At 40.0% G+C, this 24,751-nt stretch overlaps 1 long non-coding RNA gene across 1 annotated transcript in view; it reads right to left on the bottom strand.

Moving 5' to 3' along the window:
• The window catches only part of LOC111093933, a 41,857-nt gene extending 27,523 nt beyond the window's left edge, over positions 1-14,334 (bottom strand). The window contains exon 1 of the long non-coding RNA XR_005383904.1: positions 14,216-14,334. This is a non-coding gene — a long non-coding RNA (uncharacterized LOC111093933). The remainder of the gene's footprint in view (positions 1-14,215) is intronic.
• Positions 14,335-24,751: the final 10,417 nt, after the last annotated feature.

Here is a 24,751-nt window from a genome sequence, read left to right as displayed (position 1 = left end):
GAATTAAATAAAATGTCAGCCTTTCCTTCCAGGACCTCAACTCCTGTTGGAAAGACAGACTCCTATGAATAAATAAAATGTAGGGCAGGTTTTGAAATCAATTTGCCTCTAGACTTTCCCTTCCAAGACTCCTGATGTTCACTTCTCTTGCCTTATTCCGACAATGGCCACGCAAATCCTAGAACAGGTAAAAATAATAAGATTTGCCTGAGAATTTGAATATCGACAAGAATACCCATTGTGGTCTTTAGCTTGGAGCATTAGAAATACAATTTTAAAAATGTTAGAAAATATATGGTTGCAGTGACATTAGAAAAGTTATGAGTTTCATTTGGGGAAATGTTTACCCTGAATTTAAAAGCTGCACTGAATACCCAAAAATTCTTCTTCTACCATTTTATTTAACTTATGAGAAAATTGAAACCAATACCAAGGAGAGACTTGCCCAAAGGTGTGTGGGTGGTATGCCAAAGCAAGAAGAGGTAATGAGGTGACAATGGGGCATCTATGAAAAGCTGTGCTACAAACATTTGGAAATCTGTATCTAGTGTACAGGTCAGAGCCAGACAGGTTGTGATGACATCTCTTGAGCACTGATGTAGCTAAAATTCTGCCAGTGAATTAAATCTCCACAGGGCAATTGTTTAGAGAGGGGAAATGAGAGACAAAGGCTGAGTTATGTGGTAAATAATCATGTTTTGGTGAAAGAGGGAAGAGAAACTTGCAAAGTGGCAAAACAAATTTTCCTGTAAAGTAGAAGAAAAGAGGGTGAGAAGACTTTCATAGAACCTCAGAGATACCATATCTCTAAAAACATTTTTTTTATTTTTAAAGACTTTATTTATTTATTTACAAGAGACACAGAGGCAGAGACACAGGCAGAGGGAGAAGCAGACTCCCTATGGGGAGCCCGATGCAGGACTTGATCCCAGGACTCTAGGATTACAACCCGAGCCAAAGGTAGAGCTTTCAGAAAGAAATGAATTGTCAACAAATCCAATCATTTGGATAGGCCCGGAAAATCGTTGACTGAGAATTGACCAAATGAAGTCCCTAAGGTATTTGGAAGTCATTTCAGAAGAGCAATGACTGCAGATGCCAGAATTCAAGGTACTAAATTAGGGATTGAGGCTTGCCTTTCATAGTAGCAAGTGTTATTATCACTCATCTCTTTGGACAGGCTAACTGGGAAGACTGGGGCAGGACCTTTGACCTGCTGCCAACATAGAATGACTACTCTTTACCTCAAAGGGAGAGCTTCAGATTTTATAGAGCTTGATGCTGCTCTCTGCTACCAGATTGCATGGCGCCTTTATTTTAAAAGACCCTTGATTGCTCTACCTAAAGTTAATCTGTATTCTTTTTTTCCTGGAGGTTTCCAACTGGACCCGTAGGTTCTATTACCAATTGGTGGTATTTTTTGGACTGAGGATACTACTTAAACCTTGCTATTATACTCAATTAATAGCCTTTTGCTGGACTCTGTGTGTTAGGCCCAGTGCCACTAAAAATATAGAATTTCATAAAGCATACCCCCCCGACTCATGGCAAAAAGATGCACAACAAATATCCAATGAGTTTGTACTGATGAATGCAAAGTATTGAAAGCACACAGAAGGTAGAGATGAATTGCTTGAAAGTTTGTCAACAGAAATTGTATTTTCTTCAGAGAGGCTCCCAGTCCTGGTCCTCCTGCTCCCTTTGCCCTCCCCCTTCTATCTACACTAAGCTGTAGCAGTTCGTGGGTAGCAAGTGTTTCTATACAGGTGGAAAGACGTCATTTTAGGAGTACATTCCTGATTTTCTTGACTTGCCAGTTAATGCTCCATCTGACTCATGATGCCACAGGTATTTATTGCTCAACAAGCCAGGTGTGATAGCTCTAGCAGATCCAAGTCCCACAGCCATAATAAAGGCTAGAATTTTCGTTTAGTAAACAACTTGGTCTGTAATTTGGGGTTTGTTTTCTTACTTGATTGAGCTGTTGCCTAGAAATACCACCTTTTCAAAACACATATTTTACTATAAATTTATTTCTAGAAAGTCTGCCAGCTTAACTGCAAAATTTGGAATAGATTTTCTTTTTCTATTTTCTTGAATGTCTAATTAGATGCAGTGTTTCTTAGGATCTTGTAGTATCGGTATAGGAGTCAACTTTAAAATGAGCTAATCTGGGCCTTCTATCTGATCCTTGAATCAGGTCTTCATCACTTCTACCATGTGGACATCTGGCCTTCCAGTCACTCAACAGTGGGTGGCATGTAACTAGATTTATGATCACTCCTTAATACTGGGCTTTCTTTATGAAATGGCCTATTACTTATTTTGTGTGTTATGTTTTCCGGATTTTAGAGAAGACGCCTCATCATAGCAATCCTATTATCTCAATGTTGCTCAATTTTCAAATTGCTTTCACTTGCATTTCCTCACATGATTCTTAACATTACTGTGAAGTGGACAGAACTGGTATTACCGCCATAGTGCCAGGAGAACAGCCACCCAGGTCCCCAGTCCTATTTTTTGTGTACTACCTCATACTACAATGACTCTCAAAATCTTTTTCCACATACCCACATGACTGTCTCAGGGACCTTTATTAGCACTCAGCTTACACTACTGCAGATACCTCAGGGACAAATGTTTAAATTAATCTGAATTCTTCAGTGTGGTTTATGGAGTTGACTAGGAAAAAAAAGAATTATATACTCATGCTATTGTTTCTCACCATCTTTGTGAGAAAAATAGCACTATTAATTTTCCACTTGGGAATACATTTGGATCCTTCAAGAGGTCAAAACTTTTAAAGAGTTGCTGGACTTTAGGCCAGGAGTCCTTTCAAATAATATCCACCGTCGATTTAGTGCCTATTCTGTGGCAGTCATTGCGCCAAGTTCTCTGTACACATCACCTCCCTTCAAGATGAGCTAATGACCACTCTGTATTAAGTGTCATTATTTCTATTTTATAGTTGAGAAAACTAAAGCTTAAACGGTTTGAACAACTCACCTAATGGTGGCTAGCAAGGGACTCCAGGTTCTGGGACTTAAATCTAGACTTATTCTAACTTGAAATCCTGAGCTCTTTAGCTGCTATGTTGGTATTTCTTAAAGTGTGTTGTCCACACCATGTACCTTGAATCACCTGAGTTATCTGTCAATAAATCAGTTTCCTGGACCTTTTCCCAAGGCTATTGAATGGCAATTTATGGCCCCCGCATCTTCATTTGGAACAAGTCTTCATTTGGAACACTAAGGTTTGAGAACAATTCCATTCTATGATCCTTCCTCTAAAACACTTTTATAAAGGTGAGAGAAGGATTTGGAGAAGCTTTGGCTTCATTGTACACATGGGTGCTGCCACATAGTTATAATTCTGACCAGTGCTTACTGGGTTTATAGGCATCAAAGGGTTTGTACTTGGCTATTTTGACACTGCACAAGATGTCATGAATAAAGTATATGGAATTAGAATATGGAGAGTTTTTGCTGTTTTCCACCCCTATGTCAGATACAACGAAGATACATGAAGACTTAAAATTTCAGAACTTTCTGTTTTGTAGAAAGGCTGCACAAATTTTTAAATGGCATCTCTTCTTCTTGTTACAAGGTCTCTATAAGTATGTTCTTACCATTCTCCTAGGCTATTCCTGCTAAAGTGCTTTCTCCAAAAATGGGGAAAAGAATGAGTAGACCTCACTAAACCATTGAGGAGTGTTTATTGAAGAGAGATTTTGTAATTTGCATTTGTCAAGACAGTAGTGCAATGTAGAGAACACAACTCCTCCAAACTTTAAGAAATATACAAAAGGAAATGTCAGTGGGGGTGAGACATAGGATGCCACAGTATCTTCTGGGTTTAGAAACACGTTCAATATCATACATGAGAAGCCTTCATAGTGAGCCCATCTGCCATACTTCTCTGCGACTCACCAAGCCCAAGGGCAGTGAAACACACCCAGTTGGTTGTTTTGTTGATGTTGATTATGAAAACCCGTTGTAATTTGGGTACAGTGCACTTTAAAAGGGAGTGGAGAATATATTCAAAAGTTGAAGTGGAAGGAGATCTTACTCTTCTGTAGATATACATGGATCATCTATGTATCTATGTATCTATCTATCTAATTATCCTATCAGGAGGGCTGCCCTGTGTAGTAGCATACACCTCATTTTTACTGATGAGAAAATATGACTCTGAGAAATAAAGGCAATTGCCCAACCCAATATAGCTAATGCCAGAGTCAAAACAATAATTTAAGTCACTCCAAACTGAGGGCATTTTTGTCTTCAAGAAACTTCCATGGGAAAAAAAAAATAATTCTTCAAAGGGGGATGGAAAATATAAATTACCATTGTGAGTGCAGGACGTTATTGATATCATTATGCCTCATGTTGAGGAGCTTCATTCCTTCTTAAATGCTGAGGCCTGTGCTAGAGACTCCATGATAATAAACTGTAAAAGATTTCCTGCTTCTGAATGTTTTGAGATTAAAAGTGCAAACCCTACTTGCGGGGCTATGTATTGTTTTCATTTCTTTTCCGTGTGGGTGGTCTGCTCCGATTCCCAAGACCACCACTATCGCAGAGCTGGAACGCTGGCTGATGATGCACTAGGGAATTTAGAACTGTTGTTTTGCCTTCCAAAACAACAGCTGAGCCAGCCAAGCCCAGGTCAGCAGGCACACAAACACACACACCTGCACAGAGATTAGCCTCCAGCTTTAGCTCCACCCACTCAATCCCTTCATCAAAAGGAGCTCCCCTTGCCTTTCCGAGGCTCCCGCTCCCATCTGTAGACATCTAGAAATGTATGCATGCTGACATCAAGACACCAGGGACAGGGTTACAAAAGGAAACCCCAAGTCAGTGATCCAGATTTCTCAAACAGCAGCCTGAGCATAGGATCAGAGAATTTACATTTCTCAGTATAGTTGGTTCTGTTAGCTTGAAAATGCATCTACCGGGGATCCCTGGGTGGCTCAGCAGTTTAGTGCCTGCCTTTGGCCCAGGGTGTGATCCTGGAGACCCTGGATCGAGTCCCGCTTCAGGCTCCCTGCATGGAGCCTGCTTCTCCCTTCGCCTGTGTCTCTCTGCCTCTTTCTCTGTGTGTCTCTCATGAATAAATAAGTAGTCTTTAAAAAAAAAAAAAAGAAAGAAAGAAAGAAAATGCATCTACCCCAGATTCAACTTCTGCCTTTCTGTCCCAGGACTCTTGGTACGCAATAAGCACAAAAAACAATCCTGCCATTCATAATGATGTGCTGCTGTCTGGCTATTTGACATGTGCCGGGTGTACTCAGCAAATCAGAGGCAGGCCTGGAATATGCCCAGCCTATGGACTCTAATTTTTTTATTTCAATTTATTGTCTGTGCAGCTCTTTGAAGAGAAGGTCTACCAATAGCTACCCATAGAACTTTCAGAGTGTGTCACTTGAAAGCAATGCTCTTGGTAAATAATGTGCAGTCCCCAGAGGAGATCCCAGGTTGCTGTGGGAGTTAGTCATATTTCAACATTCCACGTGAGGGAGAACTAACTGAAGAGTGGTGAAAGTACCTCTGACATGTTGGTTTTAGACAAACTTGAGTTGAAAAAAGGCAGTTGTATTTTCCCTTCTTTTGTTTGCCCCAGTGAACTTTTGTTCCATTAGAACTGTTCTTTCTTCAGACTCTGGCATCTGCTGTTCAAACCACCCCCTCACGCTCAGACATGTTTATGAACTTTTCTCAGAAAATTCTGACGTTACCTCTCTGGGAAATTTTGTCAGAAGCTTTTCCATGTGGCCAGACTTAAACGAACTCACAAAGACTTTCTAGCCACCCAGGGCCTCCTTCAGAGGTTGTAGTGATTGGGGTCAAGGTGGTCAATCTCCACCTTTTAAAAAAAGCAATGGAGGAACAATAATGATCTTGAAAAATCAGTCTTGGGCTTATTCTTAGGATACTCTCCCACGAAAGGTGCAGCTTGGGATGTATATAAGCTCACCCTAAGTTCAGAAATTCCACTGGGAATGGAGAGAAGAGGTGAGTAGCCTCAAAATGTCATAATAGAGACTAGGGGAAAAGGTTAAGAAAGAAAAGAATATAGCGGGGCACCTGGGTGGCTTCCTTCATTAAGTGCCTAACTCTTGATTTTGACTCAGGTCATGATCTCAGAGTTGTGAGATCAAGCCCCACATTGGGCTCTGTGCTGAGCATGGGGACTGCTTAAGATTCTCTCTCTCCTTTTCAAAAAAAAAAAAAAAAAAAAGATTATAGCAAAGAAAAACATAAGCAAGTGTTTGGGGACAAAAGCCAAGCCATAGGGATAGCATTGTAGAAAAGAAAGAATAACTCATATCTCTTAAATAGCTATTATGATTTAGGTTCCTAGGGTATTTAGGGAAAACACTTTAAGCATAGACTCTAATCTAATTGTCATAAGGAAGATTGAGTTATTTCCCATCACCTACCCTTCTGGTTCATCTGTTGAAGTCCTAAACCCCAGTATCTCAGAATGGGGACTTCCTTGAAAATAAGGTCATTTCAGATGCATTTAGTTAAGATGAGGTCTTTTGGATGGACCCTAATCCAGGATGGCTGGTGTTCTTATATAAGGAAAAAATTAGTTCTAGATACCCCAAGAAGGAAGACAATGTGAAGTGACAGGGAGAGGACAACTAACTACAAGGAACATCCTTCCTTCACAGCCCTCTGGAGAAATCAACCCTCCTGACACCTGATTTTGAACTTCTTGCCTCCAGAACTATGTGGCAATATATCTCTTTGTTAACGCTGCTATTTGTGGTACATTGTTTACTGCAAGCCTAGCAGACTAATACAGAAAGTGTAAGGGCCAAGACAGGCCACCTCAAGATGAGCCACTTCGGCATGAAGATTATTTTGAGTTAAAAGCAATCAAAACCTAGCAGATTTGGAAAAAGCTCTTCACCACCCCACAACCACCTGAAAAGAATTGGGATAGAGGACCTGCTCATTTTGCCTGTCTTTGAAATTTCCATGTGTCTGTGGATTCCTTGTACATACAAAACTAAATTTGATTTTGTCCTGTCATGTCAGTTTGATTCTTAGTCCACCTAGAAGGACCTTGAAGTGCAGAGAAAATTCTTCCTTCCTCCCTGTTATCGTTCCACACAAGAGGAAACTAAGGCTTGAAAAGCTGACTCAGGCTCACTCATAACAAGTGAGTTGGAATTTGAACAGAGATCTGCTTGAACCCAGAGTCTCGTAGTTTTTCCTGACACCCATTTAGAGCTTGATGCTAGAATAAAATATGGCCCTCTTTGAAAAGAACATGATAATTCTGTAGTTTTCAGATGTTTTGGCTAGAGACACCTTTGTTCACAGTGTAATGAAGAAGTTCTGTGCACTAAAACTCCAGTGGCTGATTGATGTCAGCCTCTTGTGACTGTCTCAAGTGACCTCAAGGAGAAATAAAAAACGGGAAGAACTGGAAAACCATTAAGCAGATGCACAAGCAGTATTTTTAAACAATCCGAAGTGATAGAAACACAATGTGTTCAGATGACCTAAGGGTCTTTGTCCTGTCTATGCGGTGGAACAAATTATTAAAACCGTAAAAAATTAGATCATCTGGTGACATGCAAGGATTTGGAGAACTGCTTGCAAACACATATACCCCTTCCCCTTTTCATATATAATCCCCTGTAGCTAACAAGCTGTGAAGCAGTTCTTCAGAGCAATGAAGCAATCTGAAAGACTATCTCCTGGGCTATTGCCCCCAATAAGACAACAAATAAAGAGTTTACTAACCCACTTTGAGGTTGATTTTCTTTCAATCGACAGTTCACTATGTAAAGCAGCTAATGGCAAAGATGTTCCAGTTGGAATGGGGATGATGCCTATGATCTGACCTGTTCATCCCTCTCCCCATCACCACACTGATCATCTTTAAGAGGCCCATGAAACCCACTGCTCAAGAACACTGCTTGGAAAGCACTATATATAAAGGGATACTAATGGACACTAACATAGTACTAACATTAGGCATACCACAAGAGAGCAAAAAAGGTCATTATTAACTGTTATGAGATTCATCATATAAAAGTAGACATCATACCCTGGGGTACATAAAGATGCAAAGCCTTAAAGACGTCTCCACTTCAGGTTGTTGGATTATGTCAGAGAAGAAAGAGCACTAGACGGGAGGAAATGTGCCACTTACTAGCCATGTGAGGTGGGCAAGTTCTTCCCTCTCAGACTCTCTTTCCCTGCCTGTAAAGTCTAGGTTATTGTGTATGACCTGTGTACCTCCCAGGCTCAGAGAAATGACCAATGGTGTGAGAAGAGCCTTGCAAATCATGGAGCAAAGTGACCCAACATGATGAGGATTTCTCTCTTGCTGAATTCTCTAAGTATAAAAAAATTCTGTTAAGGAGATCAATACTCAGTCAAACATGCCGAGGAATCAGGGAGGGACCTTGGGGTGAAGGCTCCTGATTCCCAAGCCAAACCAGTACAAGTTGGGATAAATATCATGCCTGGGAGAGTCAGCACACTGTGAAATTATGAAGTGTGATTGTTAACTGGACCATTCTGCACAGGCCTTCATCTCTGCATTCAGTATTTTCTTTGAAGTCCATGACCTTCTATGTGTCACTGAACTGCTGAATGACTACTCTGAACTGAATCAAGCATCCGAGCCCACCCTGCTGATGTAATCAGACAAGGTTCACCCCGCACAGTCAGAGTCCCTGGTCTGCATTCAGCCTAGCAATTCAAGTGGAGCGCATCGGGGCTATTAAAACATGTAAGAGCTGCACTCAGGCATAAGCCGTAGACCTCAGGAATAAGAATGACCAACCTATGATTCGTTTTTGTTCTTCTAGTCCTGTTGGAAACTCTTGGTGATTCATTTATTTTTAATGGGGAGTTCAACTAATACTCAGCTAATAACAATGAAAGGGCACCATTTCACTTTATGGCTAGATTTCAAAAATTCTAGAATTTAAGAGGAAGGGAACTTAGAGGTCACTTGGCCCAACTCTCTCATTTTATAGCTGGGCGAACTAAGATCCCAAAAGGGATACTGACTTTTCAAAGTTCGCTCAGTGGGTAAGCAGGAAAGTACGTTTTAGAAGTCACGTCAATGATCTCCCAACCTCAGGTTGTATTTATGGACTATCAAAAGAATGAGCATATTAGTATTATGGGGCTGCTGGGGAGGCGGAGACAGTGAGATCTCATTTGCACAACGTATTTGGAAACTCAACAACCACAAAGACGTAGAAAGTGCCTAAGCATGTGGCTCTGTGCTGGGCATAGAAATTGTAGGTTGTGTTCGCTAACGGTACTTGTGAAATAACGTTTTAAATATACATTTCGGGTGGATGCATATATCAATAAGCTTAAAATAAAATATTGCACAGCTCAATATTAGTGCATATATATTCATAAATTGCCACCTGATGACTTAGTTTGTGACTTCCAAACTTTGATAAATCACATAAAGAGAGCTTCTAAGACATCACCGTCATGCTAAATGAATTATATAAAAATGCAGCTTCTTGCTAGAATGAATACCCCTCTATGTGGGTAAGTCTTCTCTACGTATGCATCCATGTATCTATAGAATACATCTCAATGGCACTTTAGGAAAATCTTTATAAAATAAAGTTTCACTTCTTCACATTTTATTCCAAGAAACTGAGATGTGAAATGACTCATTTGGTTCTTACACTTGCTTGCCACATAACTATGGGCAGATGCCTGAACTAATCTGCACCTTAATTTCCTCCTGTGTAAAATGGAGACAGTAGCTCTACCTGCCTCATAGGACTGTGCTAAGTGAAATAATGCATGGAGAGCACTTTTTAAGGATGAACTCCCTTTATCATTATCCGTTAAGTTCACACAGAGCAAAAGTAGTGTGCCTAAGACCGCAATCTGTGCTTTCTGCCTCTAGTTTCTCTGCCCTTCCATTCTTCTGCTTTTCCTTTTAGTCTTTGTCCCACTGAAATGTTTCGAATTCTCAGTAGTTTGTGGCTATGTCTTCCCTCAGAGAATTTCTTCCCTTCAATTTGGGGCATCAATGCCTCCCCATTTCCATTTTATTATTTTTTTAAGATTTTATTTATTTATTCATGAGAGACAGAGAGAGATAGAGACACAGGCAGAGGGAGAAGCAGGCTCCATGCCAGGAGCCCAACATGGGACTTGATCCCGGGACTCCAGGATCGCGCCCTGGGCCAAAGGCAGGCGCTAAACCACTGAGCCACCCAGGGATCCCCTCCATTTTATTTTAAATGAGACTTCATTTTAGAAGTAATTTAAACAATTCTAAATATCTAAATAATTAAAGTATTGCCAACTTTCATTGTGCAGTTATAAGCGATGATCTGAACTCTTGTATTTTAGAAGGAAATCATATTTTACAGTTTTGGAGTATATTACCAATATAAGATGCTCTCATATCCATTATTTAATGTGATTTTCACAAGAACCCAGTGAACTACATACAACACACCTTTGATGGTTGAGGACCTAAGGCCCAGAAAAGTTAAAGAACTGCGAAGTATCAAACAATCCTAAGTGGCAGACTGAAGACTAGAGTCTAGTTCAAGCACCGTGAACTCAAATTCCTAAAAAGTCTGTATGGGAGCAATACAACAGGGAACAGTGAAGTCTGTGGAAAAGTAGAGAGCTATAAACATAGAAATAAGTGTTGGCTCAATATTCCCTGACCTTCCAATATTTAAAGAGAAGCCATAAAAAATTTTTAAAGATTTTATTTATTTTTTATTTGTTTTTAAAGATTTATTTATTCATGAGACACACACACACACACACACACAGAGGCAGAGACATAGGCAGAGGGAGAAGCAGGCTCCATGCAGGGAACCTGATGTGGGATTCAATCACGGGACCCTGGGATCACGCCCTGAGCCAAAGGCAGATGCTCAACCACTGAGCCACCCAGGCATCCCAAGATTTTATTTATTTATTCATGAGAGACACAGAGAGAGGCAGAGACACAGGCTGAAGGAGAAGCAGACTCCCTGAAGGGGAACCTGATGCAGAACTCGATCCCAGGACTCTGGGATCATGACCCGAGCTGAAGGCAGACGCTCAACCACTGAGCCACCCAGGCATCCCTCAGAAATATTTTTATGTGAGATCCAATTGTTAAAACATTTTGAATTCCAAATATGACACATCCCTGGGCCACCAGAATGCAATGCTCAATTTAGACTGATAAACTTTTGGCCACATACCCTCTTTCTCCTGCCCGGACTGAATTTATTTCAGAATATCAAAATGTGTCTTTTTCTCTCAGGCTAGAACAAGCCAAGTCAACTTTTTCTAAACTCAAAACCTAGACTCAGATGTCTAACAACCAAGTCAAACTTAACATAGCACTCCCTAGTCCTCTGAATGATACCACCGTCCACCTGGTTTCTCACATAGAGACCCTAGGAGCCATCCTGGATATCTGTCCTGCCCTCACATCCCACATGCAACATAGAAGAAGGTTCTGTTATTTGTCTCTGAAACTAAGCCCTAGTCCAGCTCCGTCTTGTCATGACAAACTGCCCTGGAACTACATTTAGTTCTACTTGTCCTGTGACAGCAACACTCTAACTGCTCACTCTGCCTCACTTTTGTCCCCAAGAATTCATCCTCTGTACAGCAGGGTGACCATTTAAAGACACAAGGCAGATGACATCACACACACCTTTGCTTAAACCTCTCCAAGGCTTTCTCTCCAAGCAGAATAAAGCCCTATGCTGCCCTGCATCATCAGGTTCCACCCTAGCTCTTTTGCTTCTTCTCTCCCCGTTGGTTGCTGGGCATCATCCACATGGACGTTCTTTTGGTCTCGCAGACACCCCACACTCACCGTCTGCTAAGACCTTCACTATTTCTATTTCTTCTTCCTAGACTATCCTACTGGCCCAGCTTACTGAGTGATGCTATGGCGTAAGAGTGCAGGCTCTGCTGCTGGGCTTCCTAGTTCAAATTCCAGCTCTGTCGCATCGGGCAAGTGGTTTCATGTCTCTGCTTCAGTATGCTCGTGTGTAATATGGAGAAAATAAATAACAGGTCCTCCTCCCAAAGGGTTGCCATGAAGCTTGAGCTAGCTCATAAAAGTAGAGAGCTCACAGCCCCTTGCACACAGTAGGCAGCCGGTTTATCTTCAAATGCTTTCTGCGCATCACTCACTGACTTCCTCTAACTCAGGTCTCAATTAAAATAGCACCTCCTCAAAGAAGCCTTCACTGATGGCCTCCTGAAAGAGCCCCCCATCCCAGTCTCTATCGCATTACTTTTTTTTTTCAATAATACTTCTCAGTAGCTGACCTTTCTTATTTACTTATATATCTACATGTTTTTAGAACATCTCTCCCCATTGGAATGTATGCATGCTCCAAGAGGACAGGGATTCTATTTTTTCAAATATTTTTCTCTTTAAGCAATCTCTGCACCCAACGTGAGGCTGGAAGTCACAACCCCAAGATCAAGAATCACATCAAGAGACTTAGACAACCAGTCACCCAGGGAGTCTATTTTTGATAAGCACCTGAAATGCTGAATTCAAAATGCCCCCATACTAACAAAGGTGCCTGGCACATGGTGGGTGCCCCACAAAGATGTGTTATGCCTGTCCTCCCTACATCATGGACACACAGAGGGTGCTTAGTGAGGATTTGCTCAAATGGATGACACTGAAATCCATTTAAGCATACTTTCCCACTTAAGAGGAAACTGACCCTTGGGAACTTTAGAACAGCCTGTTCTTGATTCCCTAATAAAGCCCAATCATCCCATTAGAATGTTACCCTTCTTTCCATAGTCAAGTCGGGAACAAAACAACATGCTAGGCTCTTTCACACATTAGACATAATTGCAGCCTGAGTGTTTGATGCTATGAAGAATTCTACGTAAGAAATGTGTTCTTAGGCTTTCCCACTTTATGTTACAGGACTCCAGTTTTCCACAGACTTCAAAGAAAAATGCTAAATTATTCATTAGTAAGATATTAGCAATAGGAAATCTTCCTCAACTAAGACCTCTCCATCCGCAGTTGCTATTACTCGGAGATGTTCTAAATTATATTTGAGGGCAGTATCTAGCTTTCAAAAGTGCCAGTGACTGTATCTGGTTCTAATAAAATTGTGTATGTGGACGTTCAGCAGAGGATTACAGCAGGAAGGACATTATGGGTCCAACCCCTCATTTAGCATAAGAGCAAATGAGGTCCAGAGAGGGCACTACTCAGAGTCAAGACCACATTCAGGTGTTTTTGTTTCCACTCCAGGATTTTTTCCACTATCTAAACAGAAATCACATATTGTTTCTTGTTTCCCCTTTTGCCACCCCATTTCTTACAATAAAAATTTTCAAGTAAATGAAAAAAAGAAAAGAGAACAGTGTAATGAGTATCTTTTTGCCCATAATCTAGATTGGACAATTGTTAATATTTTGCTATATAGACATAATCAATTTTTTTGACTGGATGATTTTTTTTAAGATTTTATTTATTCACTCATGAGAGACAGAGAGAGAGGCAGAGACACAGGCAGAGGGAGAAGCAGGCTCCATGCAAGGAGCCCAACACGGGGCTGGATCCCAGGACTTCAGGATCACACCCTGAGCTGAAGGCAGACATTCAACCACTGAGCCACCCAGACGTCCCAACTAAAGTGATTAAAGGTAAATTATCCATAATGCAGCATTTTGTCTCTGTCATATGTTGCTAAAAATAAGGATATGTCCTTATGTAACCACAATATCACTATAATGCCTAAACAAAATTTAGAATAATTCCTTAACATCATCTAATACCCAAATCATATTCAAATCCTTCCAAGTGCTGTCATAATTTCACTTATAGCTGGTTTGTCTAATTGGGATCCGATCAAAGCATTGCCTCTGATAGTTGTTTTTTTAACTCTCTTTTAGTTTAAAGCATTCTCCCTTTTAATGTCATCACATACTATTTTAGTTTATTATCTGATTTTCAAAATACTGACTTGTTAAAAAGACAGGCAAAGTATTCTGTAGAAGTCTATCTTCTGTTGGCATAAATCTTCCTTATTGGTGTTTGATTTGTTCCTCTATCCTCCATATTTCTTATGAACTGGAAGTAAGATCTAAAGACTTGATTACATTCGCATCAAAGTGCCTTTATTTTTGAAGATAGAAATTAGCAGCCATTTCCCTATTATAATTAATTGAACAAAACTCTGAGATTGACTTACAAAAAATAACAGGAAAGGCCAGCAGATGATGTGGGAAGGAGGAGACTATCCCAATTATATTACTGCATTCCAGGGTCCGGTATTTAGCTGTGGTCCTCAGAACTTGAACGGATTTCAAGGGACACACAAAGGGAATGAAATGCAAACCAGAATGTTACCTTTATGATTTGGAATGAGATATGTATTAAAACTACTGGAGTATTAGCATTGGTAAGACTAGTGTATTTCCCCCATAGGCAGGATTTTGGGAGCCTATTTGCATATCAGAATCATCTAGGACTCTTAAGAAAAATAGCACCCCCGTAGGTTCTGATTGAATTAGACTTGAGGGAAGAGTGGGCATTAATACTCCTTAAAACCTCCCAAGGTGGTCCAACAATGTTACCAGTGCTGGGAAGCACTGCTGTAGGTAGGTCTAAATGAGAAGCCAAATTGTAATCAGAAAGTTGTTTTGGAAACATAAAACCAGAATCTGAGACGTTAGTGATAAGAATAAAGAAAGTCTGAAGAGACAATAGCAGCCAGTGGTATTCCAACATCTGTGCACATAAGAGTCATTGGAATATGCTTACAAGGAAGAAGAAAGAAGAAAGGAAGGAAGGAAGGAAGGAAGGAAGGAAGGAAGGAAGGAAGGAAGGAAGGAAGGAAGGAAGGAAAAGAAAGAAAGAAAGAAAGAAAGAAAGAAAGAAAGAAAGAAAGAAAGAAAGAAAGAAAGAGAAAGAAAGAAAAGAAAAAGAAAGAGAAAGAGAAAGAAAAGAAAGAAAGAAAAAGAAAGAAAGAAGAAAGAAGAAAAGAAAGAAAGAAAGAAAGAAAGAAAGAAAGAAAGAAAGAAAGAAAGAAAGAAAGAAAGAAAGAAAGAAGGAGGAAAGAAAACCTAGAAAGCTGGATTTCTGCTTTCCACTTCATTCTCCTCTTCCCATCCACTAGGGTGGCGCCCAGATGCAGAGGCTACTTTAGCAAACAACAAAGGTGGCTCTGATGTAGGTAATCCAACTCCTCCCCCCTACTAAGGAATACTAGTCTGTATCCTCTGGGCTACACTTGCTCTGAGGAGTAGATAAAACCAGTGTTGTTCTCAAACTTAAGCTGCATCGGAAGGAATTGCAAGGCAGGTTGAAACTCACCCCTTTCCCCTAGCTTCTGATTCAGTGCGTATGGGTGGAGCTCACAGCTGGCATTTCTAACAAATTTAAGGAAGTAGTTCCTGGCCCTGGGAGATTTTGCCTTCTAGGGGACATTTGGCAGTAACTGGAGGCATTGGTGGGGTTTTGTTGTTTTGTTTTTTTAAGAATTAACTTTTATTTTAAGATTTTATTTATTTATTCATGAGAGACACAGAGAGAGAGAGAGACAGAGACATAGGGAGAGGGAGAAGCAGGCTCCATGCAGGGAGCCCGAAGTGGGACTCGATCCTAGAACCCTGGGATCACACCCTGGACCAAAGGCAGATGCTTAACCACTGAGCCACCCAGGCATCCCTAAGAATTAACTTTTTAGAGGAGTTTTAGGTTCACAACAAAACTGAGTGGAAGGTACAGAGATTTTTCCCTGGACCCATGCTCCACACATGCATAACCTCCCCCATTATCAGCTACTCCACGCAATATTTTGTCATTAGAAGCTCCTCCTTCTAATTTCTTTCATCTACCTTTAAATCTCAGGCTTTTGGAGATCTCTTCAAAGAACATCCCTCCATTTCTTCCTTTTCGGAATCCTTTACATAGCTCTTACGTGTAAAGAGATTTGTGTTTTCAGTATCTACTCTTGGAAGCCATTGCCCTTGTAAGTCCTAGTCATGAAATAATTGCTAGTTTTGTTCAAAACTGTTTGGAATGCTTTCATCTATATAGCAATGTAAAAAAAGAACTTAAAATACAATTATTTGAGACAATAATAGTATTTACAATCATATTTATTCTTTTAATTTTCCTGATTTTTTTTCTTATACCACAGCCATAATACTGATTTCTTAAAGATAAGAAACATCTTCTTAAAATCTAGTGCACATATCTATGTTAATGTTAGAGCATGATGTTAGGTTTCATAAAATGAGAAAGGGCGGAACCTCTTTTGGAAGTGAAGAGCTCTTTTCAAGGAGGCTGGAGAGCCAGTCCTACAGGTTTGAAGACAGCCCCTGGGGTGCACAGGCAACCTCAAAGGACCACAGGATTTGAGGGTTATAATCATGACATGCCTCCTCCAAAGGGCAAAATCAAGGCCTGACATTTTTTTGTAACCTTGAAAGAGAGATTCCCATTATGATTTATTATTGTTCTGATTTACTGTTAATGCTGATTTATTGTGGCACCCACACTTCTTGGAATGAGTGAGAAATAAGTGTTATAAGAGCTTGTAAAATCACACCAAGAAAAACACAATCTAGTAAATCAGGTCGATAGGTGCCCAGTGGGAGAGATTGACCATTATACAAGTAACTGAAACAGACGGAAAACCCAAGTAGACTCAAGCTATGTATGAATACTCAGAAGAGGCTTCACAAAGGAATTGCTTTGAATGGTGTTGGGATTTTAAAAGGTAGAACTCGTGAAGAACACTTTCGGCTGAAGGAACAGCAAAGATCTTTAGGTATCTGAAAATAGATAGTACAACAGTGCAAGAGTTCAGTGCATCTCCTAGAGCTGCTGGGGCTCCGGTGACGAATACAGAGGCTTAGTGGAGAATACGATGGAATTTCTCATTGCCACGAACTGAACAGTAACAGCCATCTGACTATCAATGCTCATTTTAAGAATGATTCTGAGTCTAGTTACATAGTGGAGGATCTCAGTGGGTAGGTTGGTTTAAGGGTCTCTAGACACTGTTATTTTTTGTGCTGCATCCCTAGGATAGAGAGGAAGGGGGGTGAGATATTGCAGGCCCGGGTCTCTCCACCCTGGAAATCGAGTTGAGCTCACTCTTAAGGAACACAGTTAAAGCCTCACCTCTGGGTAGGACTACAGTTTGCACACTTGTTATGCCAGGGAGTATCAAAGCACAGTCTTCCTGCCTTCATTATTCGTTGGGTTGTTCATTTTGGGGGTTGCTTTCTTCTTTAAATCTCTTGCTTACGTATGCATGTTACATTAAATGGAATGTTGCTAATCCTTCAGATCTCAGCTGTAAATACATCTTTTTGAACCACTGCCTATTGACTTCTATCCCAAATGGGTTTTTTTTTTGTGTGTTTTGTTTTGTTTTGTTTTGTTGTTGCTGTTGTTTGACAGGATTGGGAATCTGTTCATCTTGCTGATTCAGGGAGATAAAGCAGGAGGACATCCAGTCATATTTTTCAAGAACCTTCAACGTAAGCAGGCTCCTTGTCCAAGTAGCCATCCCGAGGCAGCCGAAAGAAGCCTACTCAGCCACCGGCTTTGAGCAATCCCAGGGGTGGTGCCCTGTAACAGTGGTATTCTGATGATGGAATCAGCTGAGAATGAACTCCCTGAAAGATCTCAGAAAGTCTGATGTCATTTAAGATCTCAATTATCCAAGTAAAAGAAGAAGAATGTGAAGTGGCAATTTCCCGTCAGCTCCTTGGCACAGACCCCAAAGGTCTGAATGTGCCACAAAAGGAAGCAGTTCTTCCTCTAATTCAATGATGTTTCCTTCATCAGGCAGGGTTATGTGAGTGGAGTACCTTAGATATATTAGTGGATCTTTAGGTCAGAAAGGATTGCTGGAGATCAGATCTGGTTTCAGCCTAGGTCCTCATATAAAATATTTGGGAGCCCTCAGATGGAACAGAGGAGGTCTGGGATGGAGGGATCACAGGCTTTTGAATCAGAAAGTTGGTGTTGAAATCCCTCAGCCACCACACCTAGCCATGTCACTCTGGCTTAACTTCTCTGAGTTTTACAGGAAAATGGAGCTTGGGGAAAGCAAGGTATGGATGTCCTTTGTAACAATATGGTTTCAAAGATCAAATGACATAATGTATCTGAAAGTGCCCCGCAGGCCAGTGAGTTTCAAACTTTAGTATGCACACAAGGTTACCCAGAAACTCGTTAAAATGCAGATTTTTATTCAGTAGGTCTGAGGGGGCTGGGGAATCTGCATTTCTACCAAGTTCCCAGGTGATAGTCTGTGAGGCTGGTCTATAGAGCACATTTTGAAGAGCATGGTGGTAGAGAGTAAAGCGTCAGATAAGCAATTGGTTGTTTTTAGCCTATTTTAACAAGTTTTCTGGGAAGGATATTCTTTAGTCTATACATTTTTTCACTTCTTCCCCTTCTTCCCCAAGCCAACCCCTCAACCCACACACTAGTAATTATACAAACGCTCACTTAATATAATGAATCCTGCTCAAAATGATAACCAACAGTTTTCACTGAAGAGTAGGCTTAGGGGAAAACTGGGTTTTCACTATGTATTTATGTACAATAATTCACAGTTATCTCTGAGTACATCAGATATTTGAGAATTATGACAAGGACAAAAAATTTTTTTAGCAAGTACTTGATAAGTTGCCAAGGAGACGGAGGGGATTTTATACCAAGGGTCCCTTGGAAATCATTATATGATATTTTTATATCATGTATATTGGTGTAATCTGTACATTTGTGTGATATTAAATATAAAATTTTACCATTTTCAGGACATTTTCTCATATGTGACCTCATTTGTTATTCACAAAAGGGGAAGATGGGCAGGTATGATTAGGCCCATTTTACAGATGACGAAACTGGAACTCAGAGAGATGAAATGAATCGCTCAAGGTTGTACTCAGTTGCTACAATACTAAGACAAAGTCCCACTCTTCTGATTCTGAATCCAGTGCTCTTTGCTTTGTGTCCCTGTCCACAGCACGAAAAAAAAGTTATGGTGTGGTTCACTGAACCCTGCTTATGAACCAGGTTCCAGGGAGCAGAATGTGAAAAGTGTCGGATCACAGATTTGGTTACTGTATGTTCACTCTCAGCAGGGAGCCCAGGAACATGGGTATCTTGCACACAAATCACATGAGAACCTACTCCAACTGAATTTTCAGATGATTCATTTGCTTGTTCCATTTCCAGCCAAGAATGTAATGTCCTTTTCGTTTTGGAATGTTTACAGACGGGAGTTAGAGCCTAGGGGGGAGGACAACTTGATTATTACAATCATTTCAAATGGTGTCTGGTTTTTTACTCTTCCAAAATATTCTTCTCACCTCCTCTATGATATGCCCCTGACTGCTCCAACTCATAGTGATCTCAAACTCTTTTCCCCTGTTCGTATGAACTATGTTGTGAGTAACACTTATAAGGCACTTGGCATCATATACTGGTATTTTGCCTGTGGTGATGTTATACGTGTGTGTGTGTGTGTATGTGTGTTTCTGTTTGCTTGCCAAATGAAACTGAGAGTTCTCTGAGAGCAGGGACAAACATTTTTCACGTTTCATCTTCTATTGAATGGTGGAAATGAGAAATGGAGATATATGGTGAAAGCTATATTGAATGTGGAGTCAGATCATCTGGATCAATTGCTTATTAGCTACGTAATGCTTTTTGAAAGACTCTGAAACTCTGAGCTTTTGCTGTCTCTTGTAGAATATGAGAATATTAGTACCTATCTCATACTCTTGTCATGAAAAGTAAATGAAATAATCTATGTGAAAGTCCTCTGTGAACTCATTAAGAGCTGTATGAATGTAAAGAACGTATCTGTACTTACTTTTAGAAAAATGTGCATTAAATAGGAGTCTGCGGGCACCACCAGTCATATATAATGCATTTGTTTCCTCCTCCCAGAGCACTTTATATTTTTATGTCTTGCTATGCAAAGAAATATAGCCACATGGAAACAATATCATTAATTGCTTTTGCAAAAGTGGAAAAGATAAAAGATCTATGATTCAAGGAAAGCTGAGATAATCCAGTTACCAAAAATGTTCATTATGAGCTGTCTACATTGTTGTTTCATGGACCCCAGATCCTAGAAGTTCACCTTTTGCTTAAGAAATTTCCTTTTATTTTATTTTGTTTTATTTTTTAAAGGTTATTTATTTATTGGGGGGTGAGAGAAACAGTTCATGAGTAAGGGGAAGGGCAGAGGGAGAGAGAGAATCTCAAGCAGACTGGCTGCTGAGTGTGGAGAGCCTGACTAGGGACTCGATCTCAGGACCCCGAAATTATGACCTCAGCCAAAATTAAGAGTCGCACGCTTAACAGACTGAGCCACCCACGTGTCCCTGGAAATTCCCTTTTAAATTCCCAGTACTTTGGACTATTAAGAGAAATGGCATAACTACCAAAACCTCTAAGAAGAGGAAAATGATTCACTCTCTAGAATGGGGATGCTAATATACGCAGAACACGTATGCCTACCAGCTCCTCTGAAAGTGATTCTGAAAACCCAACCAAACCTTCCCTTTCTACTTATCTGCTTTTTGTTGGTACCACATCAAAATGTTTCCTGTTTCTGCACCCAAGACCATTCCATAGCATTCCCTCCCCTCTCTTACCCTACCACTCATGTAATGACAGTTGCCATGTATGGAACATCTTCTAAATATCATGAGCTACATTGATGATCTTCTTATCTGACATCTTCAAATATATCTTGTAATAAGGTGCTCACTGTCCCCATGTTGTAGAAATCAAGATCCTAGGAATCAAGTACGTTGCTTACAGTCCTTTGTGGATCAGGGTGCGCCAGAATTCAAACTCAGTCCCTGTGATACTTTGCCCTTATTCTAACTCGCCATATCCATGATTTCACAAATTTAGAACCATTTTTTCCCTAATACTCATGAAACTTACAGCATAACTTGAAAATGTTTATCCCTGTGCTCCAAATCCTGTATATCAACAACTATATACAAATCACGGTTTGGGAAACAAATCTCCCAAAGGCTACCAGTGTTCCACAAGCACACCTATCCTCATAACAGAGAAGACAAGAGTAGCCTGTGAGGGAAAGTCCAGGGAAGATGAAGCCCACACCCTGTCTACACACTCTCCACCTCCCAATTTCCTTTCAACACCTGCCCAACTCACCAGCTCTACCCATCTACTTACTCCATTCTGGAAATTTCCACCACCACCCAGCCTCACCTTTCAGAATCCTTTTCTGTGTGTGGGCAATTCTCTTTCATGTCCAAACACATCAAAGACCAAAAAAAGCAAAGTAAATATAACTTTAAAGAGCATAGGGGTTTGGTTGTGCCCAGTCTATAAACTACTTGAGGAAGAAGATATTTCCTTATGGTGGCGGGGGAGGGGGGGGCGCTGCATATTCTTCTTCTGGACATCAGAACACCCTAAGCTGTTCACTCCTAGAAGTCATTCTGGCCTTGGAAACAAGACCTTATTCCCTCTTCTGGTTGCTTGGTAGTGTGGAGGAATGAACACTGAGCCAGCCACAGTCCTCAGTCTCCCACTTAGTGGCCTTGGGTCATGAACAAGTGATTTTGTAGCTCTATGCCCCACTTACTTACGAGTAAAATGAGGAAATAATTTTTAAAAGTGTTTTTTTGTGATACTTAAATGGAATAACGTGGGTAAAACGCCTTGCATAGCATTTGGTAGAGTTCTTATCAAATGCCATTTCCACTTCCAGTTTCTAAAACCTGGCTATTATTGCTGGTTCCACTCCACAAGAATACTTGTCTTCTTTAGTTACATTTAAACTCTATTTCTTTCTTTGCTCAGTGAGAAGCACTGTCCCCATGAAGACCTCTCTATGTTATGTTGGCTTCGTTGGCAAGACCTTTATGCCAAATACCTGACTTCTGAAGAACTTGCCATTTTGCCTCTGGCCTATAAGAAGCTAATTTAAAAGCAGAATTTCTTTGACTTATCATGAATGGTTAAGCCCTTTCTAACTTAAAAATCCAAAATTCCTTTCTGATAACCTATTCAAGGATACACCATGACTCACAGGAGACAAAATAATTCACATGTTCAGTAGTGACAATATCCACTCAAATATCTGGCAAAATCTTAACATTTATCAGCAGGAATATAATGGCATATGGAGGCTTATGATACCATTCTGCTCTGATGTGGTTTGAAAATTTCCCTGCTAAAATGTAAGAGGATTATTTTCTTTTATAGATTTCTAAATTACCAGTTGAATCACTCTAAAACTACAAGTGTTTGTCCTACTACCTCTTACCTCCTACTCTCTCCAAAATACCTTGCCTTGCCCCCACTCCTATTCTTTATTTGGACCAGAACATTTATTTACCTTCCTACTTAAGTGAAGCAATTGACTTGTCTCTAGAGCCTGCACATATTCTTTCTCTTCTGCATGGCATGCTGCCCACATTCCTGGCCAATGAATGGAACCACTTTTCTTCTGAACACTGCTAATGATTGTTTCTTCCATGAAGGGTTTGCACTGGATGCTATGGATTGAGTCTAACTCTGTGTGGTTAGGACATATAAGGATGTGTGCAATGTTTCTATGACAACCTCTGCCTTCTTTGTTTTTCCAAAAGAATCGGTTCCACTTTCACTTTAGTTTTAATTTCCTCGAGAACAAAGACGATGTTTTCTACTTCCTTAAGAATTTGCCACAAAATCAAATGCAGTGTCTTCTACAAAGTGAGCCCTGAGGAGATGTAAATTCAGAAACGTTTGTTTTCCTGTTTGGAGATCTGAAGAAATCTGTGACTTCTCCAGGAAACCAAAGTGACAAATTTCATATCATTAAGACCAGGGTAGAAGTGATGTGGGGGTCTGATGTCTAGAGAGCTTATCTGAGAAAGGCCATTTTCTGACCTTATCTTTCCTTTTACTTTAAATGTGGGAATTTGTTTTTGATCCCATCTCGTTACTATAGTCACCATTTGTTCCTTTTTCTAACCCCTATTCCTGCTGATTTAATAGCTGTTAGCAGAGAAAAGAGAACATTTAATATAAAAATGATAGTAACTTGAAGGTGCTTAGAAGGATTTGCTGAGCAAAGAATTGAATTGCCATCATCAGCACCCCACACAAAACTCTTGTTTTCCTTTGAGAAAAGGTGAGTCTTCTGTAATGGCATCGGGAGGTAAAGCTACATTTGGTATATTGACTATAAGGAGAAAAACACTCTCTGGAGAGGGCAAGAAGCAGTAGAGCTGTAAAGGAAAAAAAAATAAACTGTTTTCTCAGGCTGCTGCTACATGCCTGGTCAATCGGGAAAGTCAGATTTCTGATGAACTCTGAAACCCTTAAGACTTTGGTCCCAAAAATCCAGGCAGGAAAGACTAGAGAAGAATATCTACTCTACAAAGATCCCTTCAAATATAAACTCTGACTCTCATATTTTAGAATAAAAATATATTTCAGTAATTTTATTATTAGGAAGGAAAAAGGGAGAGAGAAAGAAGGAAGGAAGAAACATTTGGGAAAAAAAACAAGGAAAGAAAAAAATTGAAAAAGAAAGAAATAACTAAGGACTAGTAAAGAGAAATTGGCTTCTCTGTTCAAGAGAGAAAAGAATGAGAGAGAGAGACAGAGAGAAAGAGGGAGAGAGAAAAAGAGAAAGAGAGTGACAGAGAGAGAGAGATCTCCTTGGAGATGATTTAAGGTTAAATAAATAATTAAATTAAGTAATTCAAAAAATTATGTTCATGGGGCTCCACCTATAGGCATAAAGATTGTCTTTCAGGTCCTTAGTCACCAAGGCCTTTGAAGTGACTGCATTTCTGACAGTTTAAGCCTTGGAGCAGAATTAAGAGGGTTATACTCTCCCAGGAAAATGTGTTATACCCTGCCCTGAAAATGAGATGAACTACTTAGATTATAAATATTGAATATCTGTGAAATCACTACTGACTTTATTTTTAAGAGCTACATGAAAAGACCTTGTATTATTGAGACACTGTAATAAAAACTTAACAAGACCACACACTCTAGAGGCCATATTAAAATACGATTTTTGTTAGGATTTCTTTGGAGCCCATTTTCTGCTGTGCTGGAAATAACCAATAACCATAAATATTTATAACAAAATAACATCTTTTATGGAATGAAGATTTTATGAAGCCATTTTTTATTAGTTAATCCTATGACTAGAGCAGAATTACAACAATTACCATCCTTTCAAATGAATAAATGTCAAAACCAAGACACAAAGAGAGACCATTATACTAATTTGAATGCAAATTAGTGGCTGAGGGGCAGGCTTCACATTGACACAGAACTGAAGAACTCCCCATTGAAGAATCAATCCCCTTAGTTGCCTGAAAGTGCCTGAAATGTTTTTCTCCCATTTTGCTTCTGAAAATTATAATGATACATCAAGGCTCAGATTGATCACAGCGTTTCCATCATATTTCCCTGATTTTCAGACTCAGGAAGTAACACTTTTTCAAATCTATATTCCTATCATGCTTTACCTATACATACTCTTTTATGATCCATTTAATATTTACATGTGATGATTATTGAATTTATATTTAATCTGTGATCTCCTTGTGGGCAAGAGCCCACATGTTCTTATTTCTTGGCTGTCCCAAATATTCACTGGGATGACAAGGGGTATCATTGTCATCCCAGTGAATGTTAGTGAGTAACTAACTCACTACAGGTGAGTTACTTCATTTACCCTGAGTGTCTCCTA

Source organism: Canis lupus, chromosome 34 (genome assembly GCF_011100685.1).
Source record: "Canis lupus familiaris isolate Mischka breed German Shepherd chromosome 34, alternate assembly UU_Cfam_GSD_1.0, whole genome shotgun sequence".
Lineage (NCBI taxonomy): Eukaryota > Metazoa > Chordata > Mammalia > Carnivora > Canidae > Canis > Canis lupus.
The sequence above is the reverse complement of the archived record's forward strand: the minus strand, read 5'-3'. Positions and strand labels throughout refer to the sequence as shown.